The sequence below is a fragment of the Taudactylus pleione genome, unplaced genomic scaffold (assembly GCF_031769625.1).
Source record: "Taudactylus pleione unplaced genomic scaffold, aTauple2 ptg000296l, whole genome shotgun sequence".
Classification (NCBI taxonomy): Eukaryota; Metazoa; Chordata; class Amphibia; order Anura; family Myobatrachidae; genus Taudactylus; species Taudactylus pleione.
Window position 1 is genome coordinate 11,839,707 of NW_028284698.1, and position 10,996 is coordinate 11,850,702.

Genomic DNA, 10,996 nt, shown 5'->3' on the forward strand with positions numbered 1-10,996 from the left:
GCCACAGTCATGTGGCAGACCCTGGCGCTGAAATGATTGGTTTGTTAAAGTGTGCATGTCCTGTTTATACAACATAAGGGTGGGTGGGAGGGCCCAAGGACAATTCCATCTTGCACCTTCTTCTTTTTTTGCATTATGTACTGCTTGGGGCCTAGTTTTTTAAACTGCCATTCTGTCTGCCACTGCAGTGTCACTCCTAGATGGGCCACGTGTTTGTGCCGCCCACTCGTATCTCTTAGCATAGTCATCCAGCTACCTCGGTGCAACCTTTTGGACATAAAAACACTATTGTGAGGTGTGAGGTGTTCAGAATAGACTGGAAATGAGTGGAAATTAAGGTTATTGAGGTTAATAATAGCATAGGAGCAGAAAAACCCACAGATTTTTTTAGCTGATTTTTATGCTTTTTTAAAAAAAAAATACAGATCCAAAGCACAAAACCCAGAACCCAAAACACGGAAGGGTAGTTTTGGCAAAACCAATCCAGATCCAAAACACGAAGAAAGATCCAAAACCAAAACATGAAAAGTGGCCGGTGCACACCCCTGATATATATACAAACATATCCACACAAAGATCAGCACTCACTTTAAATGACGAGATAGTGCTGCCTGGGGTGACCATCCAATGGTACTTTTGAGAGCGTTTGGGAGTGGGGCCCCCGGGGTTGTTCTGGCTGGACCTTTCTCATGGCATCACCACTTAATTCACATAGAATATTTTTTCACTTCTCTATTCGTTTGTATATTATTTATGTCATTTTAATTCTTTCACATTTCATTAACACCCTGCACCCATAATATTACTTACCTCTCCTGAGTCCCACGTCGGCGCGGGGGTCCGGCGCTGTAAAACGACTGGAAAATGGCCACGGTGGCAATTTTCCCATTGTTTGCACATGTGCAGTACAGGGAAAATGGCCGCCGTGGCCATTTTCCAGGTGCCCTATGCATACACTATAGACTTTGGGCACACTCTAGTGCCCTGAGTCTATAACTCTGGCGCAGGCTGCGCAAAGCTCTATGCGCTGCTGGCCGCTGGGCGGAGAGGAGGGAGCCCGTGTCGGAGACTGCAAATGGGCCCCCTCCTCTCTAGAAACGCCCCTGGCTGGTGTCTGATATCACAACTGGGCGGGCACATGTAAATGCCCGCACAGTTGTGACGTCAGGTACGACACATCAGGGCGACTATTGGTAAGTGTGTATACACTTACCAATTGTAAGATAGGACGGCGGATCCTAATGTGTAGCCAGCATAAATCAAACCCATTATCTGATCTGGTAACTTAAGGTGGGTACATACCTGACAGATATATCTCCAGATAATGGTTGTTCATACACACTAAACAACCATCATCTGCGGTACTGCTGGCGGGGGTCGCATTATGACCACCTCCCTGTGGCCACTGCAGCAAGTGTACAGGCGGTTGGCTGACCGCCCATATACACAGCACAATGAGCAGATATATCTGCAGACAGGGACAGATTGGGAAAGAAAACCAGCCTGGGAAACTTCTGGAAGTAACCCTAATGGAGGCGAGGTCTGTTCATGGGGGCGGGATACTGAACACAGAAAAAAGAAAATTGCCCCCCAGCACACTGCAGATAAATCAAATATACTTGAATCCTACATGATAATAGAAACTCAGAGGTATTGGTTTATATACATTTGCAAATATATGAATAAGCGCTGGGCCGACATCAAGGCTCCTCTATACCAGCGTCCATAACATTAAGGGGTTCACATCCGAGAAGCAAGGTACCCCAAAAAAATTACAGCCAAGGACCATCCCCAGGGCATCACACGAAAAGGGGAAAAAGGTGATAGTGAAGTCTAAAGGATAGATGTGGAAAGATAAATCAATAAGTGTTAATGAAATGTGAAAGAATTAAAATGACATAAATAATAAACAAACAATTAGAAAAGTGATAAAAAATATCTATGTGAATTAAGTGGTGATGCCCTGAAAAAGGTCCAGCCAGAACAACTCCGGGGGCCCCACTCCCAAACGCTCACCCCAAAATAATTATTGCTACATAATAGTAGCACCCACTCTGGGTCATATAATTACAAATTTGTGTACTGCATAATAACAGCACATGTATAAGCTAATGCTAACTCCCTTCATGCCTCTCAAGACTGCAAACAAAAAGTATGGTGGTTGCTCATATCAGCTTAATGACTAAGCACAGGTGCTTGTAAAGGGCGGGGTTTACACTGAACATAGAAAAAAAGGGATTTGCCGTCCAGCACACTGTAGCAAAATCAACAAAAAATACTTAAATCCTACATGATAATAGAGATTCAGAGGTATTAGTTACATACATTTGCAAATATATGAATAAGCGCCAGGCCATTGTCAAGGCTCCTCTATACTGGCGTCCCTAACATTAAGGGGTTCACGTCCGAGAAGCAAGGTACCCCAAAAAATTCCAGCCAAGGACCATCCCCAGGGCATCACACGAAAAGGGAAAAAAAGGTGATAGTGAAGTGTAAAGGATAGATGTGTAAAGATAAATCAATAAGTGTTAATGAAATGTGAAAGAATTAAAATGACATAAATAATAATACTGTACAGTATATACATAATATTCTCCTCAAAAAGAAACACGCATGATAGCGGTTGTACTTGTTAGATGGCTTTTATTGGTGAAAATGTTATATCATCACATTTCCCAAACCGCATATGGCTACCTAACACTACTCTCTATCACCTGGCTGACTAATTCACCGTCAGAAGCAAATTTCCTCTGAAACCCACAATCATTTATGCTTCACACACAACAACTAGACCAATGTGGTGCAGCTGTGTTTTAAAGGTATACAGCAAGGAACAGCAACATCTTTAACCCTGTTTATTCTTTGTTCCAGGCAATGAGTCTTGTTCCCTTCATGGATTTCATGTACCCCCACAACAATGGAATATTCCAGCACTTGGTCCCAAGTTTTCCACAATTGGTTCGAGGGGCATACTGGAGAGTTCCGACGAATGGTGTCGCCACCACGTTCACCCGCCATGAAACTAATTGAGCATTTATGGAACATGGTGGAGAGGTAAATTTTCATCAAAGATCCTGCACCTACAAATATCAGGGAGCTGTGGGAAGCTATCCAGATGGCATGGGTCTACATCTCTCCAGAGGTCCTCCGTCCACTTGTGGAATTGATGCCACTTTCAGTTGCTGTACTTCACTGGGCTAGAGGGGGTCCTACACGATAATATATATATACTGTATATATATAAAATATAGAGGGGGCCCTACACAATATATATATATATATATATATATAATATCAGTGACGTGCGGTGAGGTCAATGGCTGGGGAGGCACAAATGGATATGGATCTGGGTGCTGGGAGCCTGTCTCACCCCCTACTCACTGTAACATTCCCCTCACTACACTAAGCTTCAGTGTCCATTGATTTTCCTACATACATCACTGTGTCTTCTCTTGCTGCTGCTGACTGAGTTTTGATCTCTAAACACTGTTATCAGTGTTCAAGGCACGCCACCCATACTCATGGGCATGCCTCTATTAGCTCTCTTTCTGTGCAGCTTACTGCTCGTGGTGTGGCCCCGCCCCCAGCTCTGCAAGCAGTGTCTGACTATACAGAAGCGTGGCTGAGCTGTTGCTGCCTAATCTCTCGTCTCCCTGCAATTCCAGGGAGCTCTAAAAAGCTGGTCAGTGTTAACTCTAAAAATGATTGCAATAAACAAAGAAGTAAGTTATAAATATTTTATTTGTATTATTCTAATCATTTTTATATCAAATCTCAGGAGTATGACAGGGGAGGCTCTGTCTCTCCTGCCTCCCCTGATTGCAGGTCCGATATATATATATTTTTATATATATACATATATATTTTTTTATTTTTTTTATTTATTTATTAGCATTTATTTATATAGCGCACACATATTCTGCAACGCTTTACAGGGAATATTTGTCCATTCACATCAATCCCTGCTTCAGTGGAGCTTACAAGCTATATTCCCTATCACATGCACATATGCATACACACTAGGGTTAATTTTGTTAGAAGCCAATTAACCTAATAGTATAATATATATATATATATATATATATATATATATATATATATATATATATATATATATGGAAATAACGGCGGCACTCACAGGACTTGTGCAAAGAAGGCTCACGACTCAGGAAGGTCAAAGTTCAACGTTTCAGTCTGGCGACTTTTATCAAGAACTACAGACAAAAGATACAGTGCATACCTTTATACCCAGTGACATCCCATAGTGACAATGTACACCTGCTCACCACGCTGCTGCTGGCGTCATCAACATGAGACAGAGCACTTGCGCAATGATGCAATCGCGCACCGCATGGTTACCATGGTAGGTAACCAAGACGACTACATGTAAATACACAGAACAGGCTCTGCAACAAAAGCGTGCTACAATCCCCCCCGCTTGCGCACTGGGGAGCGAGCACGCTGCCGCTGTGACAAGGCAGACACATAGCAATACTGTGTAATGATTCCTGGTGAGGTGGCAAAGCAAGCGGTGACATACAAATTAAACAACAATGCGAATACAGAAACAACAATATGATATATGCGGGTAATAACAACACAATTTCAATGTAATACAGAGTCATATTATCGATCTTGCTGCATGAGCAAGCATGTACCATGTAATATACATGATGACAACAGGTAAGTGGCATATGTCTTGGGTAATATTGAAAATCAGAACCCCCAGGTCAAAAATGTTATCCAGCTCTTAAGTGAGTGTGAAGCCCAGCAACGCATGTATAAAAATATGTGTATATGAATAATCAATATAAGAACTTGTGAGGATGAAATAACCTCCATATGACCAAAACTGAACAAATGAAACCTTTAGGCTTATAATGGTGTGGTTCTGACCCTGCCAAGAAGAAAAAAATGTGACATATAAAGCTGATATGAAACAAATGGCAGGTCATTAGACTCTCAAAGGTCCACCATGTAATATAAACTGGTGGATCCTAAAGGGGATTCCGCAGTGCACATTACAAATAATAAATAACCAAAACACTGCCCAGCTGGATGTATCTGACAAGAGTCCATCCACTGTGTGGAATAAGGAAAAGTGACGGCAAATGCAAACGGATGCACATCAGATAAGGATAACTCCATGTTACAGCACCAGGAATTCCTAGATGGTCTCCCATTCAAGTACTAGCCTGGCCTACACTGCTTAGCTTCAAAGATCAGACGGTATAAGGCGTATCCAGTGTAGTATGGCTGTAGCAGAAGAATGATAAATCCAAGTGTGATCATCCTGCATATGTCTAAAACCGAGACAACAGCAAATCAACACACAGCAGATAGCTCCAAACAAATCAATACCACCTGGCATAAAAATAGCAAAAACAACATGAAAATTACAAACATATAAATTAGACAAAGCAATAATGAAGCCTGAAAATGTGGGTAACAACTACCCTGTGAGTATAAGTGTAACCGCATTGTGTGGCAGTGATGTGAGGAAACCCTCAAAAAAAACAGGAAAAGGAGAGTTGTTCATTGAGACCAAATGGTGATATGGTGTTCATTTTATGAATCCAAAATGTTTCAAGTTGTAACAGCTTTTTATCCCTATCCCCTCCTCGTTTGTTGATGGGGACATGATCAATTAGTTTGTATACCAGAGTGGATAATGAATGTCGGAAATTCTTGAAGTGACGAGCCACTGGCTGGTCTATTTCCTTTCCTTCTAATGCTTGTCGAATAGCTGTGCGATGTTGTGCCATTCTGATTCTGGCACTGCAAGTGGTCTTTCCGATGTAAACCAGTCCGCAAGGACACCGTATCATGTACACCACACATTTGGTAGTGCATGTTAGTGTATGTCTGATGGGGAAGCGTTTCCCTGAGTGTGGGTGTACCACATCTGGGCCGGTTTCCATGAAACTGCAAGTCGTGCAACCAGTGCACCGATAGCATCCTGGTTTTTTGAATAAGAAATGTTGTACAGGAATGATAGGACCATAGTTGATATCATTGTGTACAAGCCAGTCTTTTAAATTTTTCCCTCGTTTGTAGCCCAACATAATCCTCGAGTTTTTTAAAGATATGATGGAGTTGTCGGTATTGATTAACGGCCAAAGACGTTAGGCAGTGGTGTTGATAAATTTGCTGGCAATGTTATGTTGGTTAACGAATAACATCGTATCTGTTTTATTACTTGTTGTTTTAATCCCTTTATCTGTCACTTCATGTACAGAAATTGCCTTGGATTTGGCTGCAGTCAGATCTTTAAGTCTGTACCCACGTTGTACAAATTTGATTATCATGCTGTCAATTTCTTGTTCAGCTTGAACTGGATCAGTGGTGATTCTTAGCGCACGTAAAAACTGAGAATATGGGAGACTTCTTTTGAGCGATGTTGGGTGATGGCTTTGTGCATGTAGTAAGGTGTTACTGTCGGTTGGCTTATGGTAAATGGAGGTCTGAAAATCGGTACCGGACCAATGGATATTTATATCCAAAAAATGCACGTCGCTGTGACTTTGTTCATGAGTGAAAGTGATGTATTGATGCATTGTATTGATCTTAGACATAACCGAGGTGAATTCCACTTCCGTGCCAGACCACAGGACCAATATATCATCGATTTATCGAACAAAAAAGATTAGAAATTTGTTGAAATCCGGATTGTGGAGAAAAAGTTCTTTTTCAACAAAAAACATGTAGATATTGGCAAAGGAAGGTGCCACATGGGAACCCATTGTGCAACCCTTCTTGCTGGGCTTCACACTCGCTTAAGAGCTGGATAACATGTTTGACCTGGGGGTTCTGATTTTCAATATTACCCAAGACATATGCCACTTACCTGTTGTCATCATGTATATTACATGGTACATGCTTGCTCATGCAGCAAGATCGATAATATGACTCTGTATTACATTGAAATTGTGTTGTTATTACCCGCATATATCATATTGTTGTTTCTGTATTCGCATTGTTGTTTAATTTGTATGTCACCGCTTGCTTTGCCACCTCACCAGGAATCATTACACAGTATTGCTATGTGTCTGCCTTGTCACAGCGGCAGCGTGCTCACTCCCCAGTGCGCAAGCGGGGGGGATTGTAGCACGCTTTCGTTGCAGAGCCTGTTCTGTGTATTTACATGTAGTCGTCTTGGTTACCTACCATGGTAACCACGCTGTGCGCGATTGCATCATTGCGCAAGCGCTCTGTCTCATGTTGATGACGCCTGCAGCAGCGTGGTGAGCAGGTGTACATTGTCACTATGGGATGTCACTGGGTATAAAGGTATGCACTGTATCTTTTGTCTGTAGTTCTTGATAAAAGTCACCAGACTGAAACGATGAACTTTGACCTTCCTGAGTCGTGAGTCTTCTTTGCACAAGTCCTGTGAGTGCCGCCGTTATTTCCATACATGTTTGGCAGTTTTTCCATTGGAGGGCACCCGGGCAAGTATCAGCTCTTTTTGTGGAGTGCCGGCCATCTTTTGCAGTATATATATATATATATATATATATATACATTTTAAGTTTAAAAACACTGGTGTATAGCAACATGAGATATATATTATCATGTTGACTTGAATCTGGGCACATGACGTTGGATGTAATCTGAGTGGTGGTCCAATTACCATTGTGTGTGTGTGTATATATACTGTATATGTATATATATATATATATATATATATATATAATGTATATAAATATTTTTTTTTCCGATAGTCATATATGCTAGTCATCCTGCTGTTTACCAGTATATACATATATATATATATATATATATATATATATATAGCCCAAGGATAAGATCACAATACACCAACTGGTAGATGCATGTAACAGCTACCCTGTGTCCATCAATGTGTTTCTCAGCCTGGTATTTTCACCAGCAGATCAGCCTCCGCTCCACTTTTACTATAATTTCAGTGCTCAGTTGCCAAGTTAAAATCCAACAATTCAGTTGCCAAGGAATAGGTGGATGGTGAATGGGCGGAGCTTCGGACGGCAACAGCGGCGAAGCTTGCTGCAGTCATAGGTGGGCAGAGCTTCAGCAAACGTGGGTTAATAGGTCGTGCTTCGGATGTCCAGGAAGTCAATGAAAAGAACTATGGCCAGCTGAAGGTGAATGGGCGTGTCTAGGAATGGCCGGGGGCTTTGCAATGCTGTTAGTGGTGACTGGAAAAAAAATCCTGTCAACACTGTCTACTCTAGACTTCAGTGGTTCATCTGGGCTTATTACATTGGAGGTCTGGAGCTGCAGCTCCATTCACCCCATTGTTAATCTGAGCTTGTGGGTACCCTTTTGAGTCAATCATAGGGGATTACAGTATTCTAAATCACAAAGAATTTTTTTTTTACTTTACTTGGTAATATAATTTCCTTTTCCATCATTATATATATACAGGTTGAGTCTCCCATATCCAAAATGCTTGGTACCAGGGGTATTTTGGATAACGGAATATTCTGTATTTTGGAATATTTGCATTTAATAATGAGATATCTTGGGAATAGGACCCAAATATACACACAGAATGCATTTATGTGTTATATACACCTTATACACACAGCCTGCAGGTAATTTTCTACAATATTTTCAATAATTTTGTGGCTCAAACAAAGTTTGTGTACAGAACTGAAATTCAGTTATGTTTCGTATACACACTATACACACAGCCTGTAGGTCATTTTATACATTAGATTTAATAATTTGTGCCTTAGACAAAGTTTGTGTACATTGATCCATCAAAAATCAAAAGGTTCATTATCTCAGTCATGCCAAAAAAAATCTGTATTTCGGAATATTCCGTATTTTGGAATATTTGGATATGGGAGACTCAACCTATATATATATATATATATATATATATATATATGTAAATATTGTCGAAGTCAGATGATTGGCTGAGTCGCTATTGTGCGACTCCTGATAGTGGGACTCTGGCATGCTACTGCATGATAGTGCGGATACGCACAACGCACAATAGCGAATACAAACATACATACACGCACAACGCATATTTGCATTGCACACATACTCATACGCACAACGCATACTAGCGAATTTACACAATTATCTCACACATGCACGCACTTATAAAAAGGTTCCCTTGCATTATGCTTAATATTAGAGGTTTTGTTAGCTAAATAATTGTGATGTAAAATGTAATGTAAATGATATCTAAGGTTCAGAATATAGTAGACATGTCATGTTTGGTACCATTCTAAATCCCTTTTTATTTTCAGGTTTCCGGTTCTATCGGCAAAGGATTCGCATCTTGCGTTCTCTAGTTATGGATTATAGGGAGTTATTGGTTAGACTGTAAATCTTTGTATGCAGTGTTGTAGTCAGCTTAAACCTGTTCTTTGGTGAGAAAAGACTCACAAAGACTGTTGGAAGGCTGATCCATACCCCTGAGGACACCGTATGAACTGACCTATGACCTGCATCGTACCAGACAGACCGGAAGCAAAAACCAATGAAAACCTGTTTGCTTGTCTCTATTGTTATTGTTGAAACTTGTAAGGTATATAGCTAGTGTACTTTAGCTAGTATTCAGTCATGCCCAAGTGACCCCAGACGTCAGGAGTGATGGCTGGAGACTGGATCCAGTGCGCACGCATATGTATTGGTTTTTACCTTTGTATTTACTTGTTTTTTGCTCTAATTGTTTAAATCAAAGCGTGTACTTTTTTTTCTTGCAATAATATAACTTTTTTGTGCTTTGGTGCAACACAATTAGACTGGAAAGCAATTATTTCACTTTAGTGATTAAGGAGTATTCATAATATAATTTAATATTGTTAAATGTTATGTTTTATTGGGCCTTCTGACGAAGTCCAAGTGACGAAACGCGTAGGGGCGTGGCCTAGCGTGATATTTGTATGGTATGAAAATACTGAGGATACTACTTGCTTGTTCCTGGAGACTCGTTTCCTGTACAAGCTGTGTTTGCTTGCGGTGGTCTGACCGCTTTTATCGGTACGTGATTCATGACATATGGTTCGCACGTACTGGATGTTAACAATAAATGGAGATAATGCTCCCTTTGTTTATTATGTAGTTATCCATATACCTGTATTGTGGATACGGGGAATTTTGAAAAAGGGAAGGACACCGGTCTGAAAAACGAGGCAGTGTACACAGACCACAGTGACTATTTAGTTCTTCATTGGGACTGTGTTATTTGTGGAAAAGACTTGCGCTCTGATTTATTATTTTTCATATATATATATATAGTTAAATGTTGTGTTTTATTGTTACAACCTTCGAAACTCCTACATCCAACTACAGTGATCCACCTTTTAATGCCCCACTCCAAATAACATTTCCCTTTTTATTTTACTCATTATACAGGAGTAGGCTCATATTGTAATTTATTATACAGTTTTTCTAACATTCACTTTTTTAAAGGTTATTTTTTTTTTTATACATATTTTATTTCTGTAGTTCTTTTCCATTGTACATGTGAAATTGGCCTTAATTGCAAGGTATACTTTTTATGTACAGTGGCTTGCAAAAGTTCTCAACCCCCTAATTAAACTGGATAGAAACTGGCAGAATGGGCAGTGTTAGGTTTGCACCACAAGCTCAATTTGTGTCTCATCTGACGACAAAACCTTATAGCACATATTAGCTGAGTCACTTTGATATCTTCTGGCATACTGCAGACCTTCATTGGTGTTTTTTTCTGGCTTCTATCTAGCCACCCTCCATATAGCTGGTTGTATGCACAGTGGTTATCCAGTATCAGCCACAGAACTCTGCAGCTCCTTCAAAATGACAAATCATTAATTATTATTAGTTGAAAATTTACTTTTAGACCTAATGGATCACAATAAAAATAAAATACTATCTGGAACAATTTGTTTGTAATTTTTAATACAGACAAATCTGCTGACTTTTTAAAGGTTGAATTTGTTTGCAATGTTAATGTTCTGCAATGTCAGCCCATAAAAATACACTTGATGCTATCTCCATGCAATCAGCAAGACCT

At 40.2% G+C, this 10,996-nt stretch overlaps 1 pseudogene; it reads right to left on the reverse strand.

Moving 5' to 3' along the window:
* Positions 1 to 5,146: 5,146 nt before the first annotated feature.
* Positions 5,147 to 5,264, reverse strand: LOC148511716 (5S ribosomal RNA; annotated as a pseudogene).
* Positions 5,265 to 10,996: the final 5,732 nt, after the last annotated feature.